The sequence below is a fragment of the Tenrec ecaudatus genome, chromosome 13, assembly GCF_050624435.1.
Source record: "Tenrec ecaudatus isolate mTenEca1 chromosome 13, mTenEca1.hap1, whole genome shotgun sequence".
NCBI lineage: Eukaryota > Metazoa > Chordata > Mammalia > Afrosoricida > Tenrecidae > Tenrec > Tenrec ecaudatus.
In genome coordinates this window covers 93,455,635-93,472,704 of record NC_134542.1, presented here as the reverse complement: position 1 = coordinate 93,472,704, position 17,070 = coordinate 93,455,635, and the positions used below count along the sequence as shown (strand labels likewise).

General features: G+C 41.7%; 1 long non-coding RNA gene across 1 annotated transcript in view; it reads right to left on the bottom strand.

Annotated features, from left to right (window-relative positions):
• Positions 1-17,070, bottom strand: part of LOC142424401 (uncharacterized) — a 59,888-nt gene that overhangs the window by 27,710 nt on the left and 15,108 nt on the right. The window contains exon 2 of the long non-coding RNA XR_012779366.1: positions 12,781-13,130. This is a non-coding gene — a long non-coding RNA (uncharacterized LOC142424401). The remainder of the gene's footprint in view (positions 1-12,780; positions 13,131-17,070) is intronic.

The following is a 17,070-nucleotide window of genomic DNA, read 5'->3' as shown; positions in this document are numbered from 1 at the left end:
ACGATTATGGGACTCCCCGGTCATCACACCAAGACTCCAGTGTATTGCTTCCTGCTACATACTGGGTAGGAATCTCATTTGGATGGGTTTGGGCTGTCTGACTACCCGGGATTTTCCTAAGGTCCTGGTCAGAGCTTTTCCCCATATCACAGGCTGCAAGTGTTACCTATTTACACCGTTTCATGTTTATTTATCATGTCTGTTTTCTGTTTTATGAAGTTCCCACCAAAAACACTACTTTGAAAACAATTTTCTAAGTAAAAAAAAAAAAACATTAGGTTTCAGATGACCGCTCCCAGAGTGCTGATAAAAAGGTAGCCAAATGGACGCTGGCATTGCCCATTTGGCTGAAGGAAAGTCAGTATTATTCACGCTGTTGAAGTGAAGACAAAACTCTTCCTTCACAAAGCACCAGAAGACAGCCTTTTGTGAACCTGATTACGTACTGAGATTTACAGGACTCTTAAAGAATCTCTTGTCTGTAGGTTTCTTCCCCAGCACAACAGGCTGCCAGGGAACCTGGGGCTACCATACACACACTTACTCAGTTGAGTGAAGGCAATGGGTTCTGGCATACCCCACGTTGGGTAGTGAATGTCCCCTACAATACCTTAGACATTGCCAGTAATAGGCGCATGCTGCTTCTTGAGTCATTTCATCCCTCTTTTGGAAAACTCAGTTTAAAAATGAACGTTCAATGTCTAATAGGAATAAAAGAGTCCCAGTAGCACAATGGTGAACCTGAAAAGTCCACCGCTCAAACCTCCCTGGTACTCCACGGGAAAAAAGATGTGGCTGGCAGTCTGCTTCCACAAAGATTGCTCTCTAGAGACCCTGCTTGCTGTCCAATTCGACACTCTCCTATAGGCCTGCTGTGTGGCAGAGCCAACTTGACAAAAGCAGGCTTGTTTTATGGTAACAGAAAAAAAGGCACTCAAGTGGCCACCACTTACAATTTTTAATGTTCACGCTTTGTCACTTTTGCTTGATATTTACAAGCCAAGCAAAGGCAAACTCACTGTCAAGTCAATCACAACCCAATAGGACAAAGCAGAACTGCCCAAATGGGCTTCCAAGGCTTTTTAACTCTTTGTAGGAAGAGAAAGCCTCCTCTTTCTCACATACCACAGCTGCAGCTTTTGAACAGCTGACCTTGAGGTTAGCAGCCCAAAGTGTAAACCACCAGAGATCCCATTAACACAAATTGACTATTACAGATTCAATGGAAGCCCCTCCCCAGCTGTAGGCTCATTTCATTCCCCAAAAGAATGTATTGTGATTACTTCAAGACTTTTCCTTAAACCTTTATATATTGAGATTCAATTATATGAAATTGTTGTTGTGCAATATCTTTCCTTTTTGCCATACATTTGTATGTATACACACACATATGTATGTTTCGTGGAATTGACTTTCTTAAGTTTACATAATCACACTCTGCACCTTGCTAAATTTCACTCAGTGTTGTGTTTTTAGGGATATATAGCTATGCTTGAGAACTATAATCATGTGAGATTCCATTATGTGGTTATCAGATGCCATCGAGTCATTTCTGACCCATAGCGACCTTGTGCACAACAGAACGAAACGCTGCCCACTCCTGTACCATCCTCACAATTGTTCCTATACTTAATTCCATTGTGTCAATCCATCTCCTTAAGGATCTTCCTCTTTTTCACTGCCTCCCTACTAGACCAAACATGATGTCCTTCTCTGAGGACTGGTCTCCACTAGCACATGCAGAGTATGTAAGATGAAGTCTTGCCATCCATGCCTCTAAGGAACCACCTGCTGACCACACTTCTTCCAAGACAGATTCCTTTGTTCTTTCAGCAGTGCATGGTATTTTCAATATTCACCTCCAGCGCCAAAATTCAAATGCATAGATTATCCTTCAGTCTTCCTTATTCGTTGTCCAATTTTGACATGCACATGAGGCCATTCAAAATACCATGGCTTGGCCAAGGCACACCTTAAGTGACATCCTTGTTCCTCAACACTTTAAAGCACCTTAACTTTAAAGTTGAGCAGCAGATTTACTAATGTTATGCATCCTTTGACCTCTTGACCGCTGCTTCCAGGAGCATTGATTGTGGAACCAATCAAGACTAAATCCTTGACAACTTCAACCTGAGATTCTCTATCATGATGTTACCTACTGGGCTGGTTGTGGGGATTTGGATCTTTGTTACATTGCACTGTAATTCACACTGAAGGCAACAATCCTTGATCTTCCTGAGCAAGTGTCTCAGGTCCTCCTCACTTTCAGCAGACTAGCATGTGTCGTCTTTGGCATATTGTTAATAAGCCTTCCTCCAGTACTGATGTTGCTTTCTTCTTCTTATAATCCAACTTCTCTGATGATTTGCTCAGTATACACATTAAATAAATATGATGAGGATACAAGAGGTTCACTTTTCCTGATTTTAAACCATGCAGTATTCCCTTGTTCTGTTTGCACTACTGCCTCTTGATTCATAAGCACAATAAAGTATTTGGGAATTCCCATTCTTCTCAAGGTCACCCATCATTTGTTATTATTCACGCAATCATATGTAGTGGCACAGTCAATGAAATGCTAGGAATGTCTCTTTGGTAATCTCTGCTTACAGCTAAGATCCATCTGGCATAAGAAATGATATCCCTTGTTCCATGGCCTCTTCGGAATCTGGCCTGACATTCTAACAGTTCCCTGTCAGTGTACTGGATGATGGTCAGCAAAATTTTACTGGCATGTGTTATCAATGGTATTGTTCTTTAATTTGCCAATTCTGTTAGGTCCCCTTACTCTGAAATGGGTACAACTATGGATATGTTCAGTTGCTCAAGTAGCTGTCTTCCAAGTTTTCTAGCATCGACAGTGTCTGTCTGCTTCCAGTGCTTCATAAACATGTGGAAGCAATTCCTTTCCATCAATTCCTGGGGACTTGTTCTTGGCTAATGCTTTCAGCGCAGCTTGAACCTCTCCCTTTAGTACCATTTGTTCTTGATCATATATTACCTCTTGAAATGGTTGAATGTCAACTCGTTGTTTGGGGATAGGGACTCGGTGTGTTTTCTATTTTCTTTTGATAGTTCCTGTACTGTGCATAGTTTAATCGTAGAATCTTTCAACATTGCAGCTTGGGGCTTAAACTTCTTCTTGAGTTCTTTAAGTTTACCATATGAGGAGTGTGTTCTTACTTTTTGACTTTCTAATTCAATATTTTACTTTGTCTTCTTGAATTGCCCTTTGAAATTTTCTGTTCAGCTTTTTTTTCCATTTGCCTCATCCAGTAGACGATTAAAAGAAAATTTCAGTCTCTTCTGACACTTTGATCTTTGTTCTTTTCTTTTTTCCTCTCTTCTTCATGACCTTCTGCTTTCTTCATGTCTGATGTTCTTGATGTTAGCACACAGCTGATCACATTCATTAGTGTTCAACGTATCAAGTTGGTCTTGAGATGTTCCCGAAACTCAGGTGAGATATGCTCACATCACATTTGGCTTTTGTGAGCTTGTTTGCATTTTCTTCAGTTCCAGCTTGAGTTTACATATGAGCTACTGGTGGTCTGTTCCATAGGCAGCCCCGCCTTGTTTTAGCTGCTGATATTGAACATCTCCCTCATTTTTTCCCACAGATGTAGTCAATTTTATTTCTGTGTATTCCATCTGGAGAAATCCATGTGTATGTATCATTGTCTTTTGTGTGGTTGGAAAAAGGTTTTTCATGATGAAGAAATCATTTGCCCTGCAAGATTCTATCATGCCATCACCTGTTTCTTTTCTTTAACCACGGCCATTTTCCCAACTACTGCTGCTGCTTCTTGGTTTCCAGTGTTTGCATTCCAATCACCAATTATTATCAATGCATCTTGATTGCATGGTTTATCAATTTCAGACTGAAGAGATCAGTAGAATTCTTCAATTCTTCAATCTGAATCACTTACTTTAATGGAGGAAGAAAGGTGAGAATTTTTATCCCAGTAAAGAGCTACAGTCTTGGAAACCCACAGAGGTAGTTCCACCGTATCCTATAGGGTTGTTATGAGTCAGAACTGACTGGATGTCAGGAAATAGTCATCACTTTAGTGTTGATGCATAGATTTGAATAATAGTGGTACTGACTGGATTTCTTCATGAGGATTGATATTCTCATACCACAGATGTTATTGTATTACAAGAAAGATATTGAAATATCCTTTTTGAGGGTTAATGAAATGCCACCCTTCTTAAATCTACTATTCCCAGCATAGTAAACTGTTTTTTATTCAAAATGGCAATATCAGTCCAATTCGGCTCACTAATACTTAGAATATTGATCTTTATGTCTTCTTTTTCACTTTTGAGAGCTTACAATTTTCCTAGTTTCATACTTTGTACAATCCAAGTTCCAATGGCTAACTGATGTCTGAAGCTGTTTCTATTCCTCTGGATCATGACCCATTAGCAAATAAAGATCCTGGAGGCTTTTCTCCCACAGTGCTCATTCCATCCACATCATCAACTCTACTTCAAGAGGGCAACACTTCCTCAGTCATATTTTGAGTACCTTCCAAATTGAAGGCCTCAGCATCTGGCACTATCGCTGCTGATGTTCTGCTTCGATTCATTGGGATTTCAGTAACGGGAAATATTGTGACGCTATCCGTAGGCTGATTCCTTGAAAGCAGGCAGCCTATTCTGTGCTCAGCCGAGAAGCCCTGCTAAAACCCACTCACTCTCAGTGACCCTGCTGGTATTTGAAATACCGGTGACATCGTGTCCAGAATCACAGCAGCACACAAGCCACCACAGCACCAAAATTTGGCAAACAAGTGATGGGGAAGATATGAAAAATGAAAATCTACATTAGGGGCTAGAAATGGGGGATGTGAGGACTTAGAATGGGAAGGAAATTCAGAAAGACACTTCCAGTGTTCTAATCACCTAGAAATCGCCTGAGCTTTTATTAAAGTGACCTTTTCTATGTTCACTTTGTGATAAGTTTTCTATTGCTACAGTAGCTAATTATCACAAATGTAATATCCTAGACTTTGGTGTGCTGAAGGTCAACCACGGGATCAGTGAGCTCACATCAAAGTGTCCTCAGAGCTGCATTCCTTTGTGGCAGCTCTAGGAGAGAGTTTATTTCTGTGCTTTTTCTACTTTTCAGAGGTCACTCCATCCCTTGGTTTGTGGTTATCCATCCCTCTAACTTCAAGATGCAGAGGGTGGTATCCTTACATCACATCTCTGTATCCTCCCCTTCGTCCTTGCTCTTTCACATTTAAGAACCCTGAATAATGGGTACAGATGGGGCTGTTCACTCCACAGTCAACAGTTCAAAACCACCAACTGCTCCATAGGAGAAAGATGAGACTTTCTGCTCCCATAAAGTCCTATAGGGTCACTGTGAGTTGGAATCAACTCAATGGTAGTGAGTTTGGTTTTTGTGGAGGTTGTAATTACGTTGAGCCCACCAAATAAATCAAAATAATCTTCCTACTTTCAGGTCGGCCAATTAGCCATCTTAATTCCATCTTCAATCTTAATCCCCCCTTTTCAACCCAGTAATGTGTTCCCAACCATCAGAAGGTAAGCATCTTTGAAGGACCATTATATCACCTACCACACATGGTATAGGTTACTTTGGGAGCGTCCTCAGCTAGGATTAAAGGAATAAATGTGAATAGGGAAATACACGATAACAAGGAAATTCACTATTTTTGAAGACATATTGGTTTTGTTAAGAACATTTATACATTTGATACAAGTATTTACTCTCAAAGATAATACAAATTGAAAAACAATTAAAAGTCACAAGTTTCTACACAGGTAGAAGAGGGGACTTCAAAAAGTTCATGAAAAATGGAATTAAAAAATAATGGAATCCTCTTCACAAACTTTTAGAATCCCCCTCATATTTTATTCGTTTTCATTTCTCTGAGCACCAAGCATAATGCCTAGCAGATGGGAGTGAATGTTTGTTGAGTAGAGCGAAAGGATTGACAGAAAGAAGAATACAGTTATACCTTCGCCTATACACACATTCTGGAAGGCAAAAGAGGATGTGCGTTAAGGTAGGACTTAGAAATAAAGGGGAGCTGAGGAAGTAGATTTTTGTTAATTCCAAGTCTGTATTACATTATCTTATTTCAGATATCACTCAAAATAGTAAAATTAAGTGGGCTTACATAGGGAGGAAAGACAGCTTTCTCTCTCTTCAAAAATGCAAAATATTCGCAAAATAAGTTCCAAGCTGGTAACTTTCAATTCAGAGGGTAAATTTTTACGGTTGCATTAAATTACAGCCCCCTGAGGTTTCCATAATGGAAATGCTGACAGACCCTGAAATATAGCAGCAGTGCTCAGGGACTCCCACCCGCTCACGCTATTTCTCTCGCCTTCCCTACTGTAACTCCCATTTCCACTTCCAAGGAGGAACTGAGCTATTTTTTGGACCCGTGTTTGATTTTCTCACTCCAAGAAAATCCTACTTTCTACAAGAAAAATTCATTAAACTATTATTTATTTGCCAGGACCCACAATATCACTGATTGACATGTCTGACTAGAACATGTGGTCTTGCAACTCCTATCTTACGTGACCACTATCCTCCTAATGAGGGCCTTGGAGGGGCAAAAAAGAAACACTAACTTCCAACTCTTGAAGTCTGGGTCCCTTGCTAATTTTGTAAAGAGATCTGAAAAATGGCAAGGGAGAATCAGCTGGTAGCAGGAAGTGGTGGGAAGGTGTCTTGGGACGCTTTGCCTCTAATAGTTGTCAAAGCTGCCGTCCTCTTTGGAGAATTCAATGATTGTGATTGTCTCGGCATCACCCTGTGGGTTTACATCCCTTGAAGTCTTTGGGTGGGGATCTTTTAAAGATGTGAATGTGTTTTGTGGTCTGTGTTATGCCGATTGATCTTGATGTCCCCTGAGACCAGGGTTCTGAGGCCCACATCATATTTGGCTATGTCTAAGAAGTTTTCATAGCTTTCCCCACTGTATTCTTCCCCACATTCATGGATGTATTTGAAGCATACTGTACATACTCAAATATAAGCTGACCTGAGTATAAACCAAGGTACCTAATTATTACCTGGGAAACCAGAAAAACTGATTGACTCGAGTATAAGCCTAGGTTGGAAAATGTAGAAGCTATTGGTGAATTTCAATAATCAAAACAAGTAAAAATAAAATTACTAAAAATTGAGACCTCAGTGAGGTAATATATTTAAATATTTATTTTAAATAAAAACATAAATCAAAGGACAACAAGTTATTTAACATTAGTAAAACAAGCACAGTAAGTGGAACATAGGTTCATCAAAAACAATAAGGTATCAACAATGATACCTTAAGAGTACTATTCCCTGAGCTCAATCAGCAACCAAGCTAAAATGTAAAGAGTTAAAATCCTTCAAAACTGGATTCCTCATAATCATCCATATCCCAGTGCAGAGCTTCAGCTGGTGTGAGGTCCTCATAGACGCTGTCCTCACTGAGATCGCCGTCATCACCATCACTGCTGTCATTTTCATACAAAGCGCAGTCTTCACTGCCATCCATAGCATTACTAATACTACATTTCTGGAAGGCACGTCGCACCATGTCTTCTGGAATGTCTTCCCATGCATCTCAGACCCACTTTGCTATTAACTCAGGTTTCATGAGATTTCCTCCTTTTGTTAGTTGAGATTGACCAGATGACATCCATTCATGCCACATCCTTCGCACACAGTCTTTAAAAGGCTTATTCAAAGTTACATCCAGAGGTTGCAGTACAGATGTAAGCCCACCTAGAATAATGACTAAAGTAACTTTACTAGATTTTTGCCAATTTTTTAATGTCATCCGATAGGTGGGCTCTGAACATATCCCAAACAAATAACCATGGCTTTTTCTTTAAGGCTGCTCTGAGTCGTCGGTTCCAAATTTCTTCCAGCCAATTTTTTTGTCCCATCTTCATCCATCCAGCCTTTAACATGTGCATGCACAGTAATTCTTGGTGGGAAATTGATCTTTTTAGGCAAGGTCTTTCTTTTAAAAATAATGACAGGACGCAGTTTAGTTCCATTAGCCAAACATGATAGAACAACTGTAAAGTGTTTTTTTTTTATTTCCTATGGTTTTGAGAAAAATGTTTTTTCCTCCTAAACTTGCCACAGTTCTGTTGCTTGGAAGATCAAAAGTCATGGAAGTTTCATCCGTATTCCCAATATCTGCCAGGCCATAATTATAAATCCTTCTTTGTTTTGTAATAAATGACTGGAATGAAATAATTTTTTTCTTCAAGGTATTGTGGCAATCTCTGGGAAATCTTTTTTCTTTGTCTCAAATATAGTAGGCCAAACCTATTCATGAAGCGGGTACACCATCCTGCTGACACAGCAAATTTTTCAATGCCTGGTGCTTTATATTTGTCATCCTTAGCCATTTGTAGAGCATGTATGCGGATTCCCATGCGTGTTATGCAGTAACCATTTTGATGACACTCCATAACCCATTTATACAATTCACTCTCTAGAGCCCCATAAAAAGATGTTAAACCACGATGAACTTTTTTAGCTCTTGGAATCTGTTCAAGACAGCCTTCATTTTCCGCCACTCCCTCACTTGCTTTCCGTCAACCCAGAATTCCCTTCTTGCAATACTGTTATTGCTCTCTTCTGCTCTTGACACAACCTTCATTTTGAAATCAGTCTCATATGACCTGCTCTTTTGTTTTGGTTCAAGAGTATCCATTTCTAATAGGATTAAAAAAAACAAGACTTTGAAAAAGTACTTTCATGGTAATGCCTCCCCCCCACACGTGTTAGCCGAGAGGAGGGGGGAGTCCATGGGGGAAGGGGATGCAGGATGCAGGATGTGAGTTAACACAGAGACCAGAGGGGAGAGAAGGAGCACAGCCACAGACACATCCTTACAAGTTCAGCTGCCGGCGTAAGTGAATCACTACGGGTGCTTCTGTGAATTGTAGCTGTCCACGTCATAGGACGGCTCTGATTGGTTAGATGTGAGTAAACAAACATTCAAAGCCCTGCAGTGTCAGTGGGGCTTTGAATGAACAGCGGAGGAACGGCAATCACCCGCGAGACAACGGGGCACTCTTCCCGTTACCCCGGGGGTGCTCCAGAGAGATGTTACACCTCACTGGGGTACCACTGACCCGTGTATAAGCTGAACCCCAGTTTTTCAGCCCACCCTTCCTCCGACATCTATTCAACCTATGTGTCTACCGACGCTACCCATACGTCACAATTATTACAGGATTGTGGACATAATGATATTACCTCTTGTTGCCTTCAACTGTTATACTTCTCTCCAGTGTCTTCTCTTGCCTCCATCATTTCTGTCCACCTCTCTCTTATTATATATTGCCTTCCTCTTCAATCAAGTTGGCACATGTCTATCCTCTAGTTAGTAAATCACCTGCTCATCCCCTTTTAACCCCTGGTAACCACAAAAAAACCAAAGTTCCTTTTAGTGTGAAACCCCATTTTCAATTTTTAAAAAGAGTAATTTCATATGATTTTATTCTTTTGTGATTGGATAATTAATTCCACAGAGAATAATGTCCTCCAGGTTCACTCATGAGGTGTTTCATGTTCAACATTATTCTTGAACATGGCATCGTTTCCCATTATGTGTATGTATGTACCATAGTTTGTTTATGCATTCTTCCATTGGTGAGCATTTAGGTTGCTTACATCTTTTTATTATGTAATAGTGCTGCTAAGATAATGAATGTGCAAATATCTTTTTGTGCCTTGGCTCTTCTTCCTCTAAAATATATACCAAGTAATGGGATTGATGGATTATATATTTATTTATTTTTGTTTTATTAGCTCTTGTTGATTTTTTTGTCTTCTTTTTTGTCATGTTTTTCTCTGCTTTGTTTTGGCACATATTATTGTCCATATATGTCTATCTGGACAAGATAGGTGGGATGAACAATCTGGAGGAGAGAACAATGGGACCAACAGTTCCAGGGTCACATGGGAGAGGGAGAGATGGGGGAGTGGAGGGGGATGCCAACAAACCCAGGAACACGGGAAGAGTAAGTGATCTAAAATTGATGGCAAGGGGGGCATAGGATGCTTGGGGCGGGGGAAGGGGGAGCTCGATCAAGGGCAATGTAGCCAAGAGGAGTTACCAAAACCGGAATAAAGGCTAAACATGACAGTGGGATGGGAGGAAAGTAAAAGGAAATAGAGGAACTAACTGGGAAGCATAGGATATTTATAGAGCTCTAAATACAGACCTGTATACATTTATATACAATGACAAGAGAATAGAGTTATCTTCATATATTTATAAAGTATTATGGTAGCAGATAGACATTAGGCCTCCACTCAGATACTCCCTCAATGCAAGAAAAATTTGTTCTACTAACATGGCCCTTTGTGATATTCACCTTCCCTGATACAATAGCTGAAGACAAAATGGGTACATAAGAAAATGTGAAGAAAGCTGTTGGTGTCCAGCTATCAAAAGATACAGCATGTGGGGTCTTAAAGGCTTGAAGATAAACAAGTGGCCATCTAGCTGAGAAGCAACAAATCCCACATGGAAGAAGCACACCAGTCTGTGTGATCATGAGGTGTCCATGAGATCAGGTATCAGGCATCAAAGACCCAGAACAAAACAAACAAACAAAAAGTATATCAGTGGGACTGAGGGGAAAGGGAAAGTGGAGACTCAAAGCCCATCAGTAGTCAATTGGACACCCCTGTCAGAATGTCCACAAGGAAGGGAAGAGCCAGGCAAGGTACAGTAAAGCACTGATGAAACACACAACCTTCCTCTAATTCTTTAACGCTTCCTTCCCACCCACTATCATGACCCCAGTTCTATCTTACAAATCTGGCTAGACCAGAACATGTATACTGGTCTGCATGATGAGAGCTCAAAACACAGGGAATCCAAAACAGATAAGAGCTCACAGCACAGGGAATTCAAAACAGGTAACCCCCTCAGAACCAATAAGGGAAGCAGTGATGCTAGGAAGGTAAGGGGTGGGGGGAATAAGGGGGAACCGATCACAATGATCAACGTATGGCCCCCACCCCAGGAGGATGGACAGCAGAAAAGTGGGTGAAATGCAACAGCAGTTGGTGTAAGACATGAAAAAAAAAGAACTTATAAATTATCAAGGTGGCACGAGGGAGGGAGGGGCGGGAAGGGAGGGGGGGAAACATGAGGAGCTGATACCAGGGGCTCAAGTAGAAAGAAACTGTTTAGAAAAAGATGATAGCAACATATGTACAGATCTGTCTGAAAAAGTGGGTGGATGGATGGGTTTTGATAAGAGCTGTAAAAAAAGAAAGTGTGCCATCGTTTTCCACAGTGGTTGCACCATTCTGCAGTCCTCGCAGTGTGGATGTGGGGCTCAGCCTCTGCACACCCTCCCCGGCACTCGCTGTCTTGTCTTGTTTTTAAATGTGGCTACGAATGCTCTGTGGAATGACACTTTTTTATTTGCATTTGTTGCTGTAAGTTAACTTTGGATGGTTAACTGCAAAGCCAGCAGTTCACGCTCACTAGCCACTCCGTGGGGAAAGATGACACTGCGCACATACAGATTCACAGTTTGGGGAACCCTATGCAGGATTTCTGTGGGTCCTAAGGGACTCAGAGGCTGTGGGTTCGAGTTCATGTTTGTTGTTCATCTGAATATTTATGTTGTCAAAGTCCTCTATTCATTTTTCTTGGATTATTTGTGGATTTTAGTTGAGGCGTTAAGATTTTCTGTAATTATTAGAGATTAGTCACTTGTTCAATAGGACATTGCCAATTTTTTTCACAACTCTCCTGATGAAATCTTCTGATGCACATATAGGTCTAATTTTTAGACAATCCCAGTCATCTAGTTTGTCTTCTGTTATTGTTGTCCATTAGGTTTGAGAGTGACAAAGATGCTATGTATTAAGGATCCCATTTTGTTTCTCCCGCTTTGTTTCATTAATGATCTTCATGGCTCTGAGTTTTCCATGTAGACCAGTGGTTCTCAACCTTCCTAATGCCATGAGACTTTCATACAGTTCCTATGTTGTGGTGACCCCCAAAATCATACGATTATTTTTGTTGCTACTTTATAACTATAATGTTGCTACTGTCATGAATCAGGCGACCCCAGTGAAAGGGTCATTCAACCCACAAAGGGGTTGCGACCCACAGGTTGAGAAACGCTGATTTCGACCTTTGATCCATCCTGAGTTCGTTTTTACATAAGGGGTGAGATACAGTTCCAATTTACTTATCTCCAAAAGGATATACAGTTTTGCCAGCACCATTTGTGAAAAAAAAAAAAAAAAACCAATCTCTTCCCATTTAAAGCATTTCAACCCTGTATCAAAGATCAGCCGTCTGTAGGGGGATGGATTGACTAGCCCTCCCTCCATCATGTTCTATTTGTCTTTTGTTCTAGCACTGAGCTGTTTGCCTACTTTGGTTGTGCAGTAGGTTTTGAGATCAGGAAGTGGGAGACCACCTGCCTATTCTTTTTGAGTAGTGCTCTGCTTCCCCAGGGTCTGTTAAGGAGGTGAATGCCTTTGGGAAACGTCTTCTATACCCGAGTGCAAGATCAGCAGAAAGCCTTGTCTTTCTCCCATGAAAGGGGTGCTGGTTTCAAACTGCTGCCCTTGTGCTTAGCAGCACAACACAGCACCACACTTCCACCAGACTCCGTGCATTTGCAAAGGTAGCTTCGGACTGTGTTGCATAATCTAATACAGAAGAGTTTTTGAGTTGTCCAACATTTTTTTCAATCCCCATTATCCCACATTAGGAAACTTATGAAAGATGCAAAACATACCTCTTTTACTTGTCAGCAGGCTCTTTCTCTCCGGGCTCTCTGCCTAGGACTATCCAGGCCAACAGTATCCCGACTCCACATCCTATCCATCAGTCTCCCCTTCAACCCACTTCTAGCTTGCATCCCTGGCATCCCTGCCTTGAGGCTCTCAGGTTGCTGTGAGTTGCCGGAGGGTTGACTGCACGTGTGTGCAGAGTAGCGCTGCTTGGTGGATTTTCCAGGGAAGCAGATTGCCAGTCCTGATTTCTGAGGAGCCTCTGGGTGGGGGCAAACCGCCAACCTTTCGTCTAGTAGTTGAGAACTACTAGACATAAGCCCAGATGTTTTCCAAACATTTTAAGTTATTAACTCTAAAAAGGCAAAAAAGAAATGAAGAATTTTCAAATCTGAAAAAAATATATGTGATACCATGGGCCCTTTTTGGTACTCCCTCAAATGAAGTCACATATTTTATTGGTAAGTTAAACCTGAATATGTCCCTTCTACCTGTCTTTCATTCACTAAAGAAACGGGTTAGCCATTGCTGATACCAAGACTGTCATGGGTTGAATTGTGTCACTCCACCCACTGCCTTGAAATAGGTGTCTTCTTGGCTGGTCAGTGATTCTCAATGGCTTTCCAGTTGCATAATAATGTAATTTGGCAGTTGTGTAATGATATAATTATCCCCCATGAGGTGATTTGATGTGATCTGAGGATCAGTGATAAGGAGATTAAGGTGGAATGAAACACCTTTGCTTAGTTCCCAGTCCTATGGGATGGAAAGGGAGTTTTCTTGAGGTGTGATGTGTATCACCTTGCATTTACAGGAGACAAAAGGAGAGGGAAATGAGCAGAAAAGAAGGGACCTACTACCACTTAGAAAGAAGAGCTAGGAGTGGAGCACGTCCCTTGGACCTGGGGTTCCTGCACTGAGAACCTTCTAGATATAGAAGAAGATTGGTGCCACAACCCATGAGCTCTCCAAGGGATGCCAGACCTACAGATGTTGAAATATGGCAGAGATCTTCCTCCAGAGACAGCAGAGAGTGAGATAGAGAGATGATTGAGAGATAGGGAAGTTGTCCTTGAGCAGATGGACTGAATTTGATCTTCTCGTTTCTAGCTAAGAAACCCACTGGGGGTTGCTATGAGTCAGCACTGACTCGATGGCAGTGAGTGGTCTTGGGTTTGGGTTTTGTTTTGTTGTTTGTTTTTCGAGTGGTTCTGTGTTGGGATGCTACCAGCAAGGTCAGCAGTTTGAAACTGCCAGCCACAGCTCTGAGAAAGACAAAGTTCTCTACTCCTGGGGAAAGTTTCAGTGCCAGTAACCCGTCCTGTAAGGTTGCTAGGAGTTAGAGTTGACGCATTGGCACTGGGTAGTTAAGGGAGGTACATGAATAAATAGAATACTAGGAAGAAACTTGTAAACAAAGAATGGCAACACTGCAAATACTTAAGCATGTCTTCCTCCTCTGAACCAAGGTATGTCCACTTGAGATCAAAGGTACCTATAATATGATCTTAGATACATGGGCCTGTGCATCTGAAATACAGGGTTTGTGAAAATTACCAAACATCCCTTGGACCAAATCTGTCTTGGAAGAAACGACGTCAGAATGCTCTTTAGAAGCAAACACGGCAAGCCTTCATCAAACGTACTTTGTACATGTTCGCAGTCGGTACCAAACCCTGGAAAGGACTAGTATGCTCGTAAAATAGAGGGTCATTAAAAAAATGAGGGGAAGGAACATTCAACGAGATGGATTGACACCCTGACAACACAATGGGTTCAAACATAGGGAGGACTATCCGGGTGGCATGGGCCAGACGTGTTGTGTGATCCGTGGGACCTCTCAGGGTCAGAAGTAACTGGCTGGGACCTCACAGAGCCAGCACTTTCTCCAACCAAAAACACCAGTCCTCCTGGAAATCTTTCTCAGCCAGACCCCCTTGCTTATGTTTGGTTTAATGACAGCAAAAGCCAATGGGGGGGGGCATGATTTGATGAGAAAAGAAAGCAATTATGTAGCTTATAAAAATGGCCAACGTGATTTTTCCCCGCATCAAGCTGTCACTGATTTTTTTTTAAAAGACCAACCTGTCACCTGAAAAAGATAGCAACGAAGACTGGTTGGTCTTGTCGCAGATTAAGAACATTTGGAAATGCATCACAGTCCTTTATCCCCATGGCTTGGGCAGTGGGTGCAGGGAAGGGCACCCGTGGCTCTCTGCATCTACACATTGCTCAGATACAACTCAACACCGTCTTCAAAGGTGCATTTGGAAATATTTATTGGTAGGAATAGCATCCTAGGCTCCTGGATATTTTATTGTTATCATTTCAGAAATCTCACCTGCCTAACAGATTGCTTTGCTTAAAGTGAAAAAAAAAATCTTGTGTCTATTTTAAGCATCATGAGCCTTAATTTCTTAATCTTCTGTTCTTGAGTTCTATAATAAATTTATTCAAAGCTGCACATATGCATTAAGAAGCACACAAAAGTCACCTTTTCTTTTCTCCCCCAAACAGTAAAAGCTTTTTGTTCTCTTTTAAAGAACTTGTTTAAAGCAAGTTTTCTAAGCCAACTTTGTCTTCTACTAATCACAGAACCCTGACTGAGGACCCACAGTTTCTCTGCCCTCAGTCATTGGTGTGATCTCATCTGTCGTTTTACCCCTGGCCATCTAATAATAGCTACTTTGGACTCATTAGGAAATGCCTTAAGACTGACAAAGATTTCAAGATCTCTTCCGGAAAGGCATTCCTAACCCACACATCCCTGTATGGGCACCAAACCCAAGCAGTAACCCTTACGAGCCTCTGAGATGAAGGTGTTTGGCCCTAAGATAATGGCCCAAACAACAAAATTAATTCAAACGTCTACATCGCTAAACATCCTCTCTCTCTCTCTCTCTCTCTCTCTCTCTCTCTCTCTCTCTCTCTCTCTCTCTCTCTCACCCCTCCCTTTCTGCCACCAAACCAAGGGAAGGAATGAAAAAAGATAATTTTCCAATACGATTCAGAGAGATACAAGGGTCTTCCTGTACACACCAACATATTTCCATATTTTAATACATTGGTCTGCCTTAGAAATTCAGAGATGGACTTTTTAAACTGGCCTCTTTGTAACTATAGTGTTTATGCAGACAGAATGCATTGTCTTTCAAAGGTTCTTGGGGTCAAAAAACTATGTACGTTAAAGCAAATCCCCTTAATGGCCTTTGTATTCATAAGTAATATACACATCTGCATGATTAATAATTACAAACAACAGCCAGTACGAAGCATGCTAAGTTCTAAGCCACCCTCTATGGCTTGCCTTGCACTGTCCCTCATCAATGCTCTTCTCTTACCAGCTCACTGTCCTCCTCCTCCAGCCCACCAAGAGCCTCTCCTCTCAGGTCCAGCTCAAGCCCCCCTGCTATCAATCAATCTTTTCCTAAATGCTGGCCTCTCCTACCTCCTACCACACCCATACCTTAATATGCATCTACTAGCATAGCTTGTTTGGTGAGAAGGCTGCACTGCCTTGAACTGTAATGAACAGGACACCAGGTTTGGTAAAGGACAGCTTCAGCGAACAAGAGGAATATCATCAACAACAGAGACTCACACAGTGATTTCAACAATGGATTCAGCCATACTTAATTAGTGCTGTGAGAATGGCATAGGACCTGTTCTACAGCGGGTCCCTGTGAGTCTAAGCCAACTGGATGGCAGCTAACAACAGCACTCCATCTTTTGTTTCCTGACTATGTGACATGGGCAAGTGAATTAACACCTCTCTACCATGATCTTCGCCCCTGAAACATGATGAGCATTTAAAACTTTGAGGAGTCCCTGGTTGGGCGGTTAGCTCAGATGACTGGTCATGGAAAGGGTGGGTGGTTGAGTCTATCCAAAGACTCCTTCAAAGAAGGTCCTGGGCAGCTCCCTCTAAAATCCAGTCACAGCAAGCCCGCCAGAGTTCTAGCGGGTTCGCCAGAACTCAGAATCAACGCAACAGCAACTGCCTCCCTTTACTAACATTTCATAACTCATGGTGCTGCTGCCAGGGTAAAAGAAATTAAAACATGTAAGCTTGCAGGAGAGTGGCGTGGAAAATGGTCAGCAAATGTTCATTGTTTACAAACTGGAGCAGAGGCACCATCATTTCACTGCGTGGGCCTTCAAAAATAAAGCCGTGTCTCCCTTCGTGAGCTCCGCCTGCACCTCAGCTCTTCTCATCTTTTCTCCCCCAGGAGCCCAAGCGGAACATTCACGTGTCTCCCAGCCAAGATGACGTTCTCCATTCTCCTTCCTCCCCA